The sequence below is a fragment of the Scylla paramamosain genome, unplaced genomic scaffold (assembly GCF_035594125.1).
Source record: "Scylla paramamosain isolate STU-SP2022 unplaced genomic scaffold, ASM3559412v1 Contig9, whole genome shotgun sequence".
Taxonomy (NCBI): Eukaryota; Metazoa; Arthropoda; class Malacostraca; order Decapoda; family Portunidae; genus Scylla; species Scylla paramamosain.
In genome coordinates, this window is record NW_026973674.1 from 297817 (window position 1) to 315502 (window position 17686).

At 45.0% G+C, this 17686-nt stretch overlaps 2 long non-coding RNA genes across 8 annotated transcripts in view; one reads left to right on the forward strand and one right to left on the reverse strand.

The window, feature by feature from the left end:
* Window positions 1-17686, reverse strand: part of LOC135096910 (uncharacterized) — a 39131-nt gene that overhangs the window by 16631 nt on the left and 4814 nt on the right. For 2 of the 5 annotated variants that reach the window (XR_010265157.1, XR_010265158.1), the window contains exon 2: window positions 4690-4772. The exons of the other annotated variants lie outside the window; for them this stretch is intronic. This is a non-coding gene — a long non-coding RNA (uncharacterized LOC135096910). The remainder of the gene's footprint in view (window positions 1-4689; window positions 4773-17686) is intronic. 5 annotated transcript variants of the gene reach the window in all.
* Window positions 1-17686, forward strand: part of LOC135096913 (uncharacterized) — a 106156-nt gene that overhangs the window by 7405 nt on the left and 81065 nt on the right. The window lies entirely within an intron of this gene.

A 17686-nucleotide genomic window follows, 5' to 3' on the forward strand; every position in this document is an offset into this window, starting at 1 on the left:
AAGAGTAAGCAATACGTTTTCCTTGACTATGAAAAGCCCCGTAAAGCCTGTGTTATTTATAACCAGCTTATGCATCATTACAGTTCACTGAGCATCACATGTATTCATTTCTATGACCTCTAAACGTGTGCCGCGTGTCAAGTGCTTTCTGCGATTTCTCCACGACCCAAAAGACTCTTCTTATCGATAGATGCTGATAAGAATTTTGATGTCCTATAAGTAGACTGCCCTTCCGGATCCATTTTTTTGGTAATTTTCGTTCGCTTCATATTTTTACTCACTCAAATTTGCTGCAAGAGTTTTTATTTTCCCATATTGACACACCTAACTGGCTTGACTTTGACTGCCTGCCGTGGCTGCATCTGGCTGTCTCGGTAACCAGCAGATGAGGGAGTATTTTCAACTCGGGCAGTGAAATTTAATCGCCTTTAATTTCCTGCCTCAAAGGAAAAGGAGGTCATTTCTGTTAATAGTGCTCGTGAAAACTGATGCATCCCGCTGAAATTATGTATCAACTTTATCACAAACCCAGGTACACACACACACACACACACACACACACACACACACACACACACACACACACACACACACACACACACACACACACATTTAGTAGATGATATTTACTTAAGTTCTGATGCATAAATGTCTCTGATGAAAATGCAGTTCACATCTCGCCTACGTAGTGTACTTTATTGCTCTCTCTCTCTCTCTCTCTCTCTCCCCTTTCTCTCTCCTCTCTCTCTCTCTCTCTCTCTCTCTCCTCTCTCTCTCTCTCTCTCTCTCTCTCTCTCTCTATCTCTCTTCTCTCTCTCTCTCTCTCTCTCTCTTTAGCGTCACTTCTAAAGTACATTGCACATCTAAAGTCCATTACGCAAGTCACGCCACTAACCCTGCTCCATGTCACTGACAATATATATATATATATATATATATATATATATATATATATATATATATATATATATATATATATATAATATATATATATATATATATATATATATTATATATATATATATATATATATATATATCTTTCTCCACTCCGGGTTCCATCGCTGTGACTTTACAATAAGTTGGTTTACATTTTTAAATCATAATCAATATTTGGTGTCATTTGGCATGGAGGCAGTGTGGCCGGCTGACAATTAGGCTACACTTTTACACTGTGACTCGTTTGTGACAGTATGTACACAAATATTTGACTTAAAAAGAGAGTCAAATTTTATGAAGCTGTGGTATCATTTAAAGTATGTTGGTTTTTAATATGTGGCGAGCAATAAACAATTTAATGTCCTCCACACTGCTGGCATAATAGAAAATCTGATCCATATATCATGAATCTGTTGCGCTAAACTAACATCAAATCGTCCAATATGTGGCGAATAATAAAATGTTTAATATCTAGCAAAGTCAAAAAGATTACCATGTGCCGCTTCATGACCGAGACTCCCTTAGTGTTCCCTCGGTGCACCGCGCGTATTATTAATGTGCTACACTTCATCACTTTAACTCATTCATATGGGACTCATTAAAGATTATCATATCATTCCCATTATTTCACAGTGTCGATTTATAACAATACAGAGTCTCGCGCAGTGTTGCTGGCTCCTCCCCCTGCCTGTCCAACGCTCAACCTGCAACACGCTTCATTCCGGTAAAAACTCTACGGACAATCGACATGTAGATTTCATTTACTTTATAACACATTTTCTACCTGAGTATTCTTTAGGGAAGGAAGGAAAATGAAAGGGAAGGAGCAAACAAACTTATCAATGTCAAAAAAAAAAAAAAACACTGTATGTCATTCAGTCCTCAATGGGAATTCAGTCTGGCAGTGACGATAGCAACACGAGGAGCGGCTGTTACAAGTTGTCTGTGCTGAGTGTAATGTGTTAACTCTACTGAAACTGCTGACGGAGAGACGGGTGGCGGAGTGAAACTTGCAACACCGGCCCAGCGGGAGAAGTGTATTAGACGAGGTGGAGTAATGAAGGTAACTGTTGCAATGGCGCCGAACTTTGTTGTTTCTGATGATAATGGTAATGGTGGTGGTGGTGGTGGTGGTGGTGGTAGTGTCATTGACATTTCGACACGAAAAAACAACATTTAATCTCTTATTAAAAACTTCCTTTTACTGGAATCTTTCCCCGCGGTTACAAGAGTAGCGGGAAAAAAAAAAAAACGCCACATAAATACTGGTATTGTACACTTGTTCGGGGATTATTATGTGACCTTTCACCTTTATTATGAATAGAATCGTATTGCTGATTTTTTTTTTCCCGTGATGGCAAGGCTTGGTGGATGCTGCTTTGTAATAACGTCTGGCTCTCTCTGGGAAATGATCAGGTAACACACCAACCAACATATGTTTGTCCTTTGATCATAACACACACACACACACACACACACACACTCTGTCTCTCTCTCTCTCTCTCTCTCTCTCTCTCTCTCTCTCTCTCTCTCTCTCTCTCTCTCTCTCTCTCTCTCTCTCTCTCTCTTCTTCTTCCTCCTCCTTCTCCTTGTTTTCCACCACCACCACCTCCTCCTCCTCCTCCTTCATCTTCCACACTCGTCGCAGTCGCAGGCTCTCAACATGTCAGCTTCTATAACACTTTCGTCTTGAATCTACTTAACTGTCTCTTAACGGAATACTCTGGACTACATATTCTTCTTTTTCTCTCTATCCTCCTTCACCTCCTCCTCCACCTCCTCTTCTTTACTCTCATCCTCCTTGTCCTCATTTTCCTCCCTCTTCTGCGTCCTCTTCTGATTTGAAAAAGAAGTTCACACCCAATATAATTTCACAGATGCTTGTTACGTAGGCTGAGTGGTGCCAGCGGTGTCATTGTTTCAGCGTGTCTTCATTACTAAGGGGTGATCCATTAACCGTCATTCAGTCTTATTGCTAAGTTTCTGCCGTGAGTACCACGCGTTATGAGCCTTGATTTTGTGCCGCCCTTCCTTCCTCCACGTCAAAGAATGGTTAAGGAATAAGAATACCTGTCAATTACAGAAGCAGTGTATTCTGGGAGACGTAACAATACTTGTCGCTCTAAACAAGTCTCGGTCACATAATCATACAAGTAAAGTATTGATCTGAGTAAGAATAGCATGTCTTTTGCTGTGATGTTAGTGCAAATAGGATGGTGATCTCAGACGGAATATTTCAAAGCAAGATTAAGTTGAATGAAGGCATGATGTATATATGAAGGTATAGAGTATATGCGAAAGTAAATTCAATAGAGGGAAGGAAGGAATACGTGCTGTTACTTCTCACCAATTAGTTCTGTGAAAAAAGACCAGGAGTGGAAACACCAAATGAAGGGAGAAGACTACTGCGAGATAGATGGAATAGTCAGTTAAAATAGGGGAAGCTAATGAAACAGAAAGCTTTTCACTCAACCCCATTTAAAAGTTGTGTTGATGAAACTCGTCCGGACACAAAAAATAGAGCGAGGCGTACTCTAATCAAGGGCGCACGAGACCTGGTAATAGAGCCTTCGTCTGAGCGAGGGAGAGATGAAATGAAGGAGTCAGTTTGGAACGTGTAACTCCATTGACGGTGATTCTGCGCCAGCTGATAGGAGAAAAATCCAATTAAGAGTCTTGGTCAAACAGAGAACGTCCACTATTAAGAAAGGAAGAGAAGTGAATGTTAGTCAAAGGAAATCATTGTCTGGAAGGTTACGTCTGGCCTAGAGGTGGAGGAGTTCAGCTCTATAAGGCAACGAAGGCCGCAGCTTTTTTTTCTTGTTCTGATTGTTTATTCAAATGTTGTGCAGCACGGGTTTTTCAATGCCACTGTAACACTGATCATTCAATGCAGATGTTACAGATAGTTAGAAAGGAATGTACAGCCTAAACTCTCTCTCTCTCTCTCTCTCTCTCTCTCTCTCTCTCTCTCTCTCTCTCTCTCTCTCTCTCTCTCTCTCTCTCTCTCTCTCTCTCCCTAGATATGACCTTCAGCAAACAATTAAATCAATCAATCAATGCCACCACCGATTCACAAAGCACACCAATTTTTCCACCATGATTGCAAACTCCATTAGCAAACACACACACACACACACACACACACACACACACACACACACACACACACACACACACACACACACACACACACACACACACACACACACACACACACACACACACACACACACACCACTGCTCACCATCTTCTGTACTTCTGGCGACATGAAGGTGAAAAGTGCGAAGGGATGGTGGCGGTGTGTGGGCGTATGAAGGACAGTGGAGCGGTGCAGGTGTTTCTGTAAAGGATAGGGAGAAGGAGGAGGAGGAGGAGGAACAAAGGTAGTTAGGTGTATTTCCTGCTCCCGCTGCTTCATTTCAAGCTTGGCCACAACACAGGAACACACAATCTAAGGCAAAGTTGCAGCATCACACGGAATCGCGAATGAAGCGCCGGAATAACAGAGGTGCGCTAAAGACAACAAAAGAGAACATGATTACGTTCAGCCGCGGCCCGGAAATGCTAATCACGGAGGAAGGAAGAGGGCGAAGACGAGCATCACAATAGTGAGCACGCAACCAATGGGATGCAGAGTGAGAGGAGCGAGGCGCGCGTGCTGGGGAACGCAACGCCTCTGGGGATTAATACTAATAGTAATGCATTGCGGGGAGATTACTGATGGGAATGCCGCTGCGTTAATCTCACCTCACAACGCTGCTTGTAGTGGTGACTCTCGCTCCACCAGCAGCGGGGACTGGCAGCTGCGGTGGTGGTGGTAATGGTGGTGACTGAAAGCAGTGGTTTGTGGTGGTAGCAGTGGTGTTGACTACAGTGATGATGGCAGTATGTGAATATAACACTAGTATAAATACAGAAAAAAAGAATAAGCAGCAGCAGACTCGTTGTCCCTGGACAGGCTGTTTGTTATAAATCACACTGTCTAATCTAAAGAGAGCGATGTATGTCAGTAAAAGCGAATATTTCTCACCTTTCCCTGATGAACTTCACCTGCTCGTTTGGCTTCCTTCTCTAGCCTTGCTCACTGTCCCTAACACATTCTCATTTCTCTTTCTTTCCCTCCTTGACAAAAACTTATCACTCTCTCGTATGCGAACGCCTACCACTCATTTTTCATCACCTCCATCTCTCTCCCCCTCCAGAACTTTTTTTCGTCAGAAAAGCACAGTTCTTCGTTTTTTTTACCCATTCACTCACTCTCTGCTGGAGGAAATGTTAATCTCTTTCATTTCTTTTGCTCCCTCACACACTTTTCTTTATCCTTTACTTTGAAGTTGTGTTTGCAGTAGTATTTCATCACTTTATCTACTTGTGACGTTTCTTCTTTTCCCTTATTGACGTCTGTAGTTTCCGTCTTCCAGAGTCACAATATATATTGTTTTCTTAAAGCTGAATTTCTCCCTCATATTTCTACGACACAATTTCCAACTTTTCTTATCTCGGCCATTCCTAATTAAAGAGAGTGAAACATTTCTCTCTGCTCACTGCCCCGCCAGCCTCCTGTGCCGCGCCTCCTGTACCTTGTGTTCCCAAAGATCACGCTGAGCTGCAGTCGTAGCCAAATCTCGTCACGTTTAGCAAATTAGATATGAATTTTTCGGAAGTCTGTATGTTGTCTGGCGCACTGTGCTTTTCTGGCAGCCTCATTTCATTAAATTATACTTCTGTTCGGAAACTCCCGGGCTTGTTGCCTTTGGTTCTCTCCTGCAGTTCTTCTTTAAGAATTCTGTTTGACTTTTGTTTACTTCGCTTTTTTTTTTTGTTTTACTTTATTTTACTATTGTTTTAGTGTGTGTGTGTGTGTGTGTGTGTGTGTGTGTGTGTGTGTGTGTGTGTGTGTGTGTGTGTGTGTGTGTGTGTGTGTGTGTGTGGGCAATGGTCACGGTGGTCTTGACTATTTCCCCTAAAGATTCCCGAGTCGTGCTTGTTAGGTATCCTTGTCACGTGGAATACATCCAAGGCGGTGGCGCTTGCTACGTGATGCTGCTGCTCTTGTTGTTGTTTTGTTGTTGTTGTTGCTGTTGTTGTTGCTGTTGTTGTTGCTGCTGCTGTTGTTCATGTTGTTGATGATGATGTTGGTGGTGCTACTACTGTTATCGTTGTTTTTGTTGCTATTTCTGCTATTGCTGGTGCTACTTCATCAAATATCCCTGATTTTGCCTGATCTTTCCATTTTCTTTAGTAATCTCTTTTGATTGATAATAATTCAAACCAATGGCTTTCAGTTGACTTTCCTTTCATACAACGGAGTAGATTTTTCATCATGTTTTTTTTATTTATTTATTTATTTATTTATTTTTTGTGCGTTATTCTTACGTACCTTTTCTGAGACGCTCTGTTCATCGTTATCTAGTGTCCCGTCTTGCTGGAGGCGGACGGTAGAAGAGGCTATCAGTATGCATAAGTCTACATAAGATGAGGTCTTTGGAAGAACGGAGAGGCGGGGATTATTGTGGAAGTCAGCCCGAACAAGTGAAGTCTACAAAGAGTGCACAGCTATATCTCTTATTTTCTCTGTAATTCCCTTGCTGCGCTAACATTAAGTCCATCACACAGTGCTTTAATTAATTTCCTCCCTTACCCCTGGCGTGATAAGCCGCTCTTCATTCTCTTTATGGGGTCCATTCGTCCCTCTAGGTGATGGCATGACGGTGATGATGACCGGGGCGATGACAGACGCGGGTGACACAAAAAGGTCTGAGGACTAATGACCAGTGATAAGAAGTGGCCCTATATACTCTTCACATATCGTCAGTGTGAGTGGACTACAGCGTTTTTCTCCTGTAAAGCGCGTGACATGTATTTGCCTAAATGTTGTATACAGCGCATTGATTGTGTTCGTAATTATATTTTTGTCTAATCTTTCTTGCTTCTGTTCCTGTCTAGTTCTCGCCTTTATTATAGCTCCTGTATCTCCAAACAGGTACATTTCTGCAGGGGAAGAGGTGCTCCCTTAAATAAGCACTTGTGTTCGAAATCTAACCTCGATAGATTGCGCACACACCGACACGAGATCTTATTACTAAACCTAATAAGGAAAATGGACACAATATATTTTTCATCGTACAGAAATTTAACTTAACGAATCTTACGAGCTTACGGAGAAACATTCCTTTTTTACTTTGAACTCAAGCCGTCCTAAATGTAACAGTGGTTGTGAAGAGGACGCTGAAGGAGGGGAATAGCCGACATCAGAGGGTCAGTTGGTGAGGCGGTAAATAATTTTGTTTAGAGGAGGCATAAATATCTCACTGAGAGAGAGAGAGAGAGAGAGAGAGAGAGAGAGAGAGAGAGAGAGAGAGAGAGAGAGAGAGAGAGAGAGAGAGAGAGAGAGAGAGAGAGAGAGAGAGAGAGAGAGAGAGCCCCTGAAGCACCTAAATCTCTTAGCAAGCGCGTACTTTACGAATTTTGGTGCACATTATGCCAGCAACAGATTACACCCACCAGTGTTAATACGTGCTTGGTGGGGGATGTTTGTGCCCTCAATATGTTTCACTGTATAATGCTTGCTATTACTACTGCTCACTATGCAACAATAAAAAAAAACACCCTCACAAATCACCACCACCACCACTATCACCACACTACTACTACTACTAATAGCTAGCCGGACCGCCCGGCCACTTTCTTTCCTGTAAATTTTCTGTGTTTCTCCCCTACTTTGTAACCCCCTCCCCCCCTTTGACTATTGTATATCTTGTTCCCCATTTTTTCATGTAACTTTCTTTAATAAACTGAAACTGAAACTACTACTACTACTACTACTACTACTACTACTACTACTACTACTACTACTACCATGAAGACGGTAAGGCGAGGCTGCAAGACACACACGAGGAGAGAATCGGGGAGGGAGACGAAGAGGAAAAGAAGAAAAATTGATGGAAAAGAAAGGAGTGGGAAGAGGTAAAGGAGAAAGGGGAAGGGGGACGTGGGCAGTGGTCCAGTGTTACCTGTTCAATATCGGTATTGGTAACAACCGGTTCATCAAGAGCGGTATTGGTATTGCTACACATCAGGGAAAATAGCACACACACACACACACACACACACACACACACACACACACACACACACACACGTCAGAGAGAGAGAGAGAGAGAGAGAGAGAGAGAGAGAGAGAGAGAGAGAGAGAGAGAGAGAGAGAATATTATGTTAAAAAGTTCCCCCACACGGACACAAACAGACCACTCGTCCATAAATTGAGACGGGGCACAGCCAGGGCGGGACAGCGGGACGCGGCGGTCACTGGCGGAGTCGCTGCTTCCAGACTTGACTTGGACCGGAGAATAACAGGAGCAGATCTCACTGTGGCGGCTTGTGACTCGAGACTTCCTTCATTACCTAGACTTGCCAGATTGCTAAAGCGGCTCCAGACTTCTCGCATGCACAGTAATATGCAAGGAAACTCGGTGATTGAAAGCACCAGGGCAATATAAGATAAATATTCCGTGAGAAACATATTACGTATCTTTCTGTAATGCTCAATTGTTCATACGTCTTTATAAGTGGCTGTACTTTATACACCATTAATTATATCAAACAGCGGCAGTAAATGAGAACACGATGATCTGTATTCCACTGAGAGTGTTCGGACTATTCAAGCACTGCGAAAGGTTATGAAGGTAGTAATGCGTGGCCAAAGGCTGCCACTGTGAGCCTTAGCTTGTATATTACGATGCACAACATTACCTATCAGAGGACTGTTGCCCTGGACAGTGGATCAGACTTAATAATTTTCATATTTTCAGGAAGAAATATCAAAGTTCTAGTTGAAAATAATGAGGAAACGCAACTGTGCTTTAAATAAACAAAAGGATGTACATTTTCACAAAGGCAAAGAAATTCGTGGTAGCACAGCAATGTAACAGTGGCAAATCATAGTTCAAGTTATAATAAGCCTGACGGGACTGATAGAGCTGAGGGGGCGACACTCGCTGAGGGAAGGGCGAGGGTGCTGCACAAAGACTAGAAACCACTACAAGGGTTAGATACTGCGTTACTGCACGACTTCCTGGGCGTCCCCGTGCGCCACAAAGTTCAGTATTAGCAATATAAACTGTCACGTGCGCGGTGGTCAGCATTTGCAGTGAGGAAAGCGTAAGGAAGTAAAGGAATGAGTGAAAATGACAGGCAGTAATGAAGAAAGTGGATACGGCACTGGCGGTGGAGGAAAGGGAGATGGTGGAGGGCACGATTAAGTACGAGTATGTGGAAGGGGAACTCTCTCTCTCTCTCTCTCTCTCTCTCTCTCTCTCTCTCTCTCTCTCTCTCTCTCTCTCTCTGTGTACCGCTGGCAGCACGTGGGGAAGGCAGCAGTAAATAAAGGATCGGCTTGATGATATTTCTCAATGAGGTACTCTTGTACTTTTTTTTGTCTGTGTGGTGCGGGCGTGGCGTGCACCTGGCCCAGGCAACACTGGCGTGCGTGCTCCATGTAGGGTTCGATGATTACTGACTGACGTGACTTACAGCCCAGAAAGGGACAGTTTGCGTGGAGCCTTTGAATGTGTGGCAGTATTCTGACGCACATCACCTGAGGGACTGCCTAATGGTATACCTCTATCAATAACTGTGTGTGTGTGTGTGTGTGTGTGTGTGTGTGTGTGTATGGAGCTGTTGTCGTGTTTCACTCAGCTTGTGCCATGGAAGATTGGTTCCCGCCGAAAGGAAGACAGGCAGATATATAAACGGAGGGAAAGACAAACAGACGCACAAACAGAAAACAAATAACGAAGAGACAAAGTAAGGACTTCCTCCTCCTCCTCCTCCTCCTCCTTCTTCTCCTCCTCCTCCTCCTCCTCCTCCTCCTTTTGCCTCTTCTTAATTTTCTCCTTTCTTCTTCAGCAGCTTTGTCCAAGTTCATACGAGATCACTACTGTATTTCACTCAAGCAAACGTTAGATGGGTTAGTGCGCGCATCTGATTTCTGAGTCCGTGATTTCCTTTCTTTTACGCTCCGTACCAGTTACCAGTTACCCCGGCACCGAGGACTGCTTGAGCTCAGTGGCACGAGGCTGGAGGCGGATTCAAATGGCCCCAAGCATGCTAAGCCGTCGTAAGAAGTACATATACGTAAACACAAGGACACACGTATCACCAAGGAAGGCTGAGAGCACTGCAGACGTCTGAGGGAGCTAACGTCGTATGTATGTGATGCCTTGCTTATTCTGTTGACAGCGGAAGAAAAGAGAGAGAGAGAGAGAGAGAGAGAGAGAGAGAGAGAGAGAGAGAGAGAGAGAGAGAGAGAGAGAGAGAGAGAGAGAGAAGAGGTAAAGAAAGACAAGGAAGAGTATCTCATAAGCTTGGTGAGAGACTGAGAGACGGACAGGAGAGGTAAAGAAAACTAGAATCTTACAAACTTGGAGAGAGAGAGAGAGAGAGAGACTGCAGACTCCTGATGAATTATAAATGGTCTTAATGTCATTCTTGGTAAAGCGCCTCTATTTATGTGATTGGATCAGAGCACTACTTACTTTCCATGAAAAATAAAAAATAGATAAATAAGATTCTCGATAAGTCAGTGACGTTTTTATAGAGCTACTAGTAACAACTCATAAGTAAAAATAATCCTCCGATATGAAGAATCAAGAAAATCACACTCAACACATTAATCAAGAAAAGTACTGAAATAAAAAAGTTTCTCAGAAAAATCTGTAAACCTTTTCATAGGTAACAACAGGAAATCATTAAAAAAATGTACTCTACGTAATTACATTCGTGCCGGTAAGTAACAGTAATAATCTTTTCCCAGGAACTGCTCAAGTCATATCTTGTCTCCCCACTGCTGAAAACACACCAGCGCGCAGACCGCTCACCAACACCATATATATATATATATATATATATATATATATATATATATATATATATATATATATATATATATATATATATATATATATATATATATATATATATATCACATAGCCAAGAGAATTACACATCACAGCCATGGGAAACACTCAAGAACTTGTACTTCCCTCCAGCAACACAACGCTAAAGATTATACTAAAAGTAACACTTCATTCACGCCTCAAGTACCAAACAAGGACATTGAGGTACAAAGGCTGGACTGACGTGTAAAACAGAAGACACGAACACAACTAAGTTAGTGCACATCGTAGCACAAGTGAACTAATTTGCAATGCAGAAATGTTTAATGCTAAACGTATTTGTTTCATATTGTAATTAAGACAACAGGCTAAGGTAAAGTGAGTAGTCGGTTAGCGCGCGCGCGCGCGCGCGTGTGTGTGTGTGTGTGTGTGTGTGTGTGTGTGTGTGTGTGTGTGTGTGTGTGTGTGTGTGTGTGTACCTTCCCCACTTATTGCGGAAAACATAATATGGGTAGTGATATTGACAGAGGCGAAACAGCACATATTAGTACAATTTATATAAAATACCGATGTAACACACACACACACACACACACACACACACACACACACACACACACACACACACACACACACACACACACGATTGGATGAGCCATTACGCTACCACGCCTCTACACGCTCCCTGTCGCCAGTTGGACCATAAAAACGAACGACACCCCCCTTTTCTCTCTCTCTCTCTCTCTCTCTCTCTCTCTCTCTCTCTCTCTCTCTCTCCACCCAGCCTCCCTCCCTCCTGATGGTGGCCGCCTCTCCGTCAGGTGAATGGACCGAGAGTAATATACGAGGCAGGTGAGGCAGACACTCGCTGCTAACGTGTGGCTGCTGCGGCATACACTCACTTAGGCTTAGGATTCCGTTTTTTTTTTTTTTTCTGGTGCCAATTCGTGTCCTAAAGTTTAAGGTAACTGTCATCTCTACAATTTCATGTTTAAGTGGAACAAGACACATTATTTTGGGCAATTAGTATTTTTTTTTAACATCTGAAATAAAGTTTCTGGTATTTGTAACACATTTTTTTTAACTGCAGTAAGGGATTTTTTAAGCACTAAATGTCATTCTCTGCAAGTTTTCTGCTATATTGTCATGTTCTGTATGATGTGTTTTTCACACGTGTTCTCTTTTCCCACACCTGGCGTCATAAAGATGAGTGAGCGTGACGCCCGTGTCACGACAGCTTTCATCGGGCTGGATTTACTGGTGGTGACAGGTAACATTTCCAGGCTAATGTCTAACTTCCGCCCGTCTATGCATGGCACATCTTATCTATCAGAGTACAATATATTACACTAGTTCCCATCACATGCTGGCGTGCGCCACTCCCCTGCGCCTTTTTATTATTCGTTATCGAATTCATTAATAATCATTAATCATCACACCTGTTGTATTATTGAATGGCTCAGCGCAACATTCCACCTGTGCTATATTGTATTGAATAAATCCCTATCGTGCTCCGCAATGCGTCATTGCCGCACGCCTTTTTATCGTGGGTTGTTTAATCTATTAACGTAACAACGCCCGTTGTATTACTTTATCGATTAGCCAAGAATTACGCCTGTTATGTTACGGCGGCGCGGTGCTGTCCTCGCCACAGCTGTGCCACGTGTGTGTGTGTGTGTGTGTGTGTGTGTGTGTACCCAGTACCAAGTGACTATCTCTCCCACTGCCGCGTGCATCACGCCTCGCTGCTGGTGTTGCAGACTATGCAATAGCAACTAAGAGTATGAGACAGTCAGACGCCATTCTGGCAATACCTTATCAACATATTTAAGTTGATGAAGAGACGAACACATCTCTTCTCTAATTCCGCCAAACAAATCGCCAGGGCGTCTCGCCTCGCTACGTCGAGCAGTGTGCAAACATCGTCTTCATTAACTATCAAATAGATCTAAGACTTTATCGTGAAGAATCACACACAGATTATCCTCCACTTGGGAGTATGTGTGTGTGTGTGTGTGTGTGTGTGTGTGTGTGTGCGTGCGTGCGCATGTCTAGAGGGTGTTCACTCATCAGAAGCTAAATGCTCCTTATCTCGCTTGTTAAAGAGGCTAATTAGGGACGACAAACACTCAAAATAACACGACGCATCACTGCAGACTCAACAAGGACCAGATCCAGGTCACCAGAAGCAAAAAAAAAAAAAAGCAGTAGGGAGGGACACACACAGAGCTCGTGTCTGGAACAAGTTATCTGGAGCGGGAGGGTACAATGAACAAAGGAGAAAAGAACAACATAACCTAAAAAAAAAAAAAGAAAATGGCGGGGGGCGGGAGGAAGGCGGAGGAATGAAGCAATGCAGGAAATGTGTGCGCTCAGGATGGAAGGCGTGGGAGTAGTCAGCTGGTGCGACGCTACACACACACACACACACACACACACACACACACACACACACACACACACACACACACACACACACACACACACACACACAGAGAGAGAGAGAGAGAGAGAGAGAGAGAGAGAGAGAGAGAGAGAGAGAGAGAGAGAGAGAGAGAGAGAGAGAGAGAGAGAGAGAGAGAGAGAGAGAGAGATATTACTTCAAGCTTTCTGCATTACTGAGAAACGTACTAACCTGACTGGATGTGCTGCTGTAACTGTCTCATCGTGTTGCAGGTGCCTCCCTTGTGAGGAGGAGGAGAAGAAGGAGGAGGAGAAGAAGGAGGAGGAGGAGGAGGAGGAGGAGGAGGAGGAGGAGGAGGAAGAAGAAGGCAACGAAGATAGGTTAAAAGAAAGATAGAAAATGTTCATGAAAGAAGGAAAGAACACAAGCCAGCCTCGTTTTTGGCAACGTGAACCGCCATCACAAACACATCACCGCCTCTTTCTGTTTCTTCTTCTGCTTCTTCCCAATCCACCACCAGCCCCTTCCTCCTTCCCTCTTCAGCCTTCACTCACCTCATCATCCCGCACCTCTTCCACCAGTCCAGATTCCATCAGATTCTTCCCCAGCCCCCCACAAAAGCTAACCTCATTCTGCCCACCATTCCCCCAATCCCTGGCAACCTTCCTTCTTCTCCCGTGCACCCACAAACTCACACACTACACGTGACTTCAAGTAGTAATGGAAAGCGTGGGCATGTTTGCTATACTCATCCTCCTCCTGCTTCCTCCACCGGTAAGCTACGCATGGTCTTCAAGCACTCAACATGACCGCGTTACAGGCAAACCCCAGTTCACCACACACAGGCCGCTGTTCACTATTTCAGGGATGTCTGTCTTACTGTCTTTCCAACCCGCTCATTACTACCACCCCCACCACCACCACCACCATCACCACTGCATCACCGCGGACATCACAACGTCCAGCAAGGTCCAGTGTCGTGTTAGGCGGGCGCGTCCCTCTAATCCTTCCTAAGACTGACCGTGAACTCTACCGACGATGATAAAAGTTATGACAAATGAGTGAGGCGGGGCGTGGCGGCGCTGGGCGAGGCGGGGAGGCGCGAGGCGGTATGGCTCGGGGTGGGGTGGCGAAAATTTTAGGGGTTGTGAAGGAAGGAAAGGATGGGAGAGAGAGAGAGAGAGAGAGAGAGAGAGAGAGAGAGAGAGAGAGAGAGAGAGAGAGAGAGAGAGAGAGAGGGAGGCGGATGATAGGGAGCGGAAAGAACGAAGTGCATGTGAGGAGAGGATGGGAAGAGAACGTGAATATTTATCGTTGTTGCAGTGTAGCGGGGCCTGAGTGAGGAGGCGAGGGAGTGAGAGTGAGGGGGTGAGGAGGGGAGAGATGGAGAGGCAGGGATGGAGGGCACGTGTGTGGTGAGGAGAGTTAGGGAAGGAGGATGTTGGGAAAAGAGTAGTGCGAGGAAGGGGAGGAGAATGAACGTGAAAACCTCTTTTGGCGTGGCAGAATGCAACCGGACCGGAGGAATGAAGTAAGTGAGTGGCTGAGAGGGACAGGAGGATGTAAGAGGCGGGAGGAAGAAGAATTATGACAAGGGGAAGGAAATAAGAGTGAATGAAGGGAGGAGAAAGCGACGGAGTGTGTGGTGTAAACATAGGCTGTGGGGTGTTTGCTGCTGCTGCTGCTGCCGCTGCTGTGTGTGTGTGTGTGTGTGTGTGTGTGTGTGTGTGTGTGTGTGTGTGTGTGTGTGTGTGTGTGTGTGTGTGTGTGTGTGTATGTGTGTGTGTACCAGCTTAGTTCATAAAATCTCCTGGCCTCATCTCTGCACTTTATTGCATCTTCCCGGACTTTACACTCTGCGTGCGCCTCTCCATGCATCTTTTATTAGTTTCAACTCAGTGTGATTCACGCCCATTAAATAGACAGAAAATTTGCACTTCTGGTTATTCTGTATTGCTTGATGATGGAATTATTTGCCTTTTCATCTTCAGTTATTAGTAAGTTTACTTTCAAGAGCTTAAGAAAGCAACAGGTATATAGATAAGCGTGGCACAGCGCTTGGGAGCGATGCGCTGTGATACAGCAGGCAAGTTGGGCGTAGCTTGGCGAGAGCATGGCTGAGGTGTTCTTCCTGTAGTGTGCACTACTTAGGCTCAGAGTCATAACCAATTCCTATATCCAAGGAGGCTGCACGCACCACTGAAATCAGAGCTATTAGCAAATTCATCTTCAACGCCACTCCGTTGTGGTGAGGGACAAGCATCGGAGTGAAGGCCGCACGTTGCAGCCTGTCAGGCTCACTGCCCGGAGCCACTGGCTAATTGTTCCTCTATAGCACGTTCGATAGCGACACTGCAAGAATTGCTACTGCTGCCAGTGTGTACTGCACAGTAACTCTTGCAGCAAGCCAACTAGCGAGCTATAATCATTACAAAGCCTAAGCTGACATTTATGACACTCCGCTTAGAGGCAAGGGTTACACTGGACGGGGACATCAGCTTTACAGCGAGGGAGTCCGGTGCCAAGCTGAGCACAAGACGGGTGGCCTCCGCTCGCCAGACACCAGACGGCGGTGCGAGTCATTAGCCTCTTGAAAAAGTTGAGTCATGCATGATGTGTGAAAAAAAGAAATGGAATAATTGCCTACACGATTGATAGCGCTTTCTTAACGTTTGCATCGCCCGGGAAACAACTGTAGCTACTTGACTATTTGTAGAGAAGAAGGGGAAGGCCACACTCATCCATGACATGGCTCACGTGACCAGTCTGACGTGTGAATGACCACCGCTTGGCATAACGTAAGCTGCAGCCTATGAGGTGAAGTCTGCAGGGCTGTGGTTTAGTAATTTTAAGTAGGGATGTGAGAGGATACACCAGGAATGATGAGAAAAGAAAGGATGTACTCCAGAGCGGGTGTCGCCTGTCATCCGACAGCGACAAAGTGAACGCGTGGGTCACGGCAGAGGGAGAACTAACTCCCTGACGCTTCCCCAACACCGGTTATTGCTCTTATAATTAATGGCTGTACAACAGTTTTAAGACAAAATTTCATTTGACCACTTGAAGACAAAAGACATTTATATCAATACTTAGAATGAGGCATCCTCAGCGTACTCCAGGACACACAGTGCAATGTACCACTACTACAGTTGGCGGAATGAGGGAACACTCGTCCCTCCACTGCCGAGAAGGGAACCACATTTACCGCCTCTTGAGTGCCGTGAGAGTCATTCACTGGCTGACAGGTCCGCGACAGTTCGCTCCTTCACCAGCCACACAAGCCATCCACGTAATGAAAACACCTGATGGGAAGTGAGCAGGTTGGCGCTTGGGGCGACCACTACACAAACCACACGCCAACCCTGTATAGCACATCTCTCGCAGGCGTCAAGTGTGTCAGTCTGGCCGTGTGTGTGTGTGTGTGTGTGTGTGTGGTATGTGTGTGTGTGTGTGTGTGTGTGTGTGTGTGTGTGTGTGTGTGTGTGTGTGTGTGTGTGTGTGTGGAAGAGAGAGATGAAGGCCCATGTACATCGTTTAGTTGAATTGCTGCACTGAATGTGTAGTGAGTGCTTCACACGGAGTGCAAGAGTGCACGCGGATGGGTAGTTTGTAGATAGTTTTTAAACGGCACAGCGACATGAGAAAAAAAAAAAAAAACTGGTGAACCAGTAGCGATGCCTGAACGCTCTTGCCTTGATTACCCGCCTTTACCATTCATCTGGCGCCTGACACATCAAACAACAGGCGTAAAAAACTATACCGCGGCATACGCACGCCAGCGTTTGTAACCCAGACCTTTGGATGCACACCAAGAATAAACTTTTGCCTGTGTCTGCAGCGGCGATTACGAGTAGTGGACAGCGTGCCCCTGTACATCCAAACATCGTATACTTGGCTTTTAGGCTGGAGCTGACTAACTTTATAGCACGCCCACTGTGCACTTACTGTAAAGCATCGCAGTGTTACGACATTTAACGGCAAGCCTCGTCGTATTCGGAAGTCGAGGGGTTACGGGAGAGTTGTAACGAGTGGAAGTGAGCACCCTTAACTCCAGACATCAAACAACCCCCGCCCCATGCCATACAACCTCCCGCGTCACCCCGACACCCGCCCCCCCGCGTTCACACTCCCCGGCAGGCAAAATGGATCCTCATCAAGGGTAAAAACACGATAATACGCCTCGATGACCAAAATTTACTACAGATACATGTTCATCCCAGACCCTTCCCTCTTTATAGCAGAACCCCTCCCCACCTTTCTGCGTGTGGGTGTGTGTTGCAGGCCAAGCTGAGCAGCCGAAAGCTACTTGTAATTAAGTTCTCGCTGGTCTCTCTCTGTCAGCAGCGCAGGTCCGTGCTGGCAAAGCGCCGGTGTCTGCTACACTGCTTTGTTGCCTAGCTGCTAAAAAGAGCGGCACGTCATGCTTCTCTTTCACGATTTCCCT